The following is a 1568-nucleotide window of genomic DNA, read 5'->3' as shown; positions in this document are numbered from 1 at the left end:
AAAAAAACAAAAAATTTTTTGTAGAGACAGGGTCTCGCAATGTTGCCCAAGCTGGTCTCAAACTCCTGGCCTCCGTGATCCCCTTGGACCCAAGCACTTTGATTGGGAGTGGAGGAAAGAGTCCAAAAGGTCTGGAGCCTGTGGCCTGAACCTCAAGGCCACTCCTGGCTGTGTGTGTGTTTTCTTTGGTGGGGAGGTGGGGTGGAGAGGGGAGGGAGAAAATGAAAAGAGAGCTCTTCAGAGAGGAGCAATACAGCCATAAATAGGTACCACTGTCAGGGAGCAGCTCTTATTCATCTTTGCATCCCGAGCGCCTTGCACCTAGTAGATGCTCCATGCAGGCTCCTAAACTGAAGACATAACCCCCAACCCCTGGGATGATCTCTCCCGTGCTCAGTCCTGTATGGAGACCTGTGTGTATTCTCTTCTTGGCTCCCCTCACACTCATCCTAACTTCTCTTACCCCATCTTTCTCCACACTCTCAATCTCCAGTGTCTGCCCCTTCTCACTCCCCTCCACTGCCAATCACTGAAACGTCATTCATTTGAGACTCACGTCCCTCAGAAACAAACTCAGGTCTATAACTGAGGGCTCTAGCTAAGCAATTCTTTGATCTCAAGGATGCTTTCTAGCTGGGGCTCTTGACCGTATTTAAGTATTAGGTTACTTTTGAAAATCTAAGCAAAGGTAGAGATCCCAGGAAAATACCCACACAGCAAAGATGTGCCTTCGGTGCCAGGAGTTCACGTCTGGACTTCTGAGAGCTGTGGTTGGGAGAGGCTGTCCTGGTGGACAGTGCAGTCCATATTCCTATGAGGGAGCCGGTTTCTGCAACCTTCCCTCTGCCTGGGAGACTACTCAGGATTTGTCTACCACACAGCCAAAGCTAGTCCAGAACTAACAGGTCCACCATCCCTTATTCTCAATTTCAAAATCCCTGAACTTCTGAAAACCATATGATAAAACAAGTCTTATCATAACACATTTGACTGCAGAACTTAACCTGACGTGAACTTATTTGGCAACAAAATGGCCCCCAACTGACGCAAGGCTATTTACAGCCTTTATTTACACCATTTAGTGTGTGAATATTCATGGACTTTGCTTAAAAATATTTATGTGTTTACCAGGTGCTGCCCCAGATCCTGCGGTGGGTATTTCATAAAATACAGTGTGCGCACCGTGGCTTTTTGCTAAACTGTGAAAAAATCTGAATTCAGAAACCTATCTGGCCCCAGGGGTTTCAGGTAAAGGACTATGAATCTGTAGCTATAAACATTTATCCTAAAAAAGTTCACAGGCTGGCTGGGTGTAGGGGGAGGCCGAGGCAGAAGGATCACTTGAGCTCAGGATTTCAAGATTGGCCTGGGTGACATAGTGAGACCCTGCCTCTACAAAAAAAAAAAAAATTAGCTGGGCGTGTGGTGCGCACCTATAGTCCCAGTTGCTCGGGAGGCTGAGGTGAGATTGCTTGAACCTGGGAGGTTGAGGCTGCAGTGAGCTGTGATCATGCCACTGCACTCCAACCTGGGTGAAAAAGCGAGACCCTGTCAAAAAAAAAAAAAAA

This window comes from Colobus angolensis, unplaced genomic scaffold (genome assembly GCF_000951035.1).
Source record: "Colobus angolensis palliatus isolate OR3802 unplaced genomic scaffold, Cang.pa_1.0 Scaffold24, whole genome shotgun sequence".
Lineage (NCBI taxonomy): Eukaryota > Metazoa > Chordata > Mammalia > Primates > Cercopithecidae > Colobus > Colobus angolensis.
The sequence above is the reverse complement of the archived record's forward strand: the minus strand, read 5'-3'. Positions refer to the sequence as shown.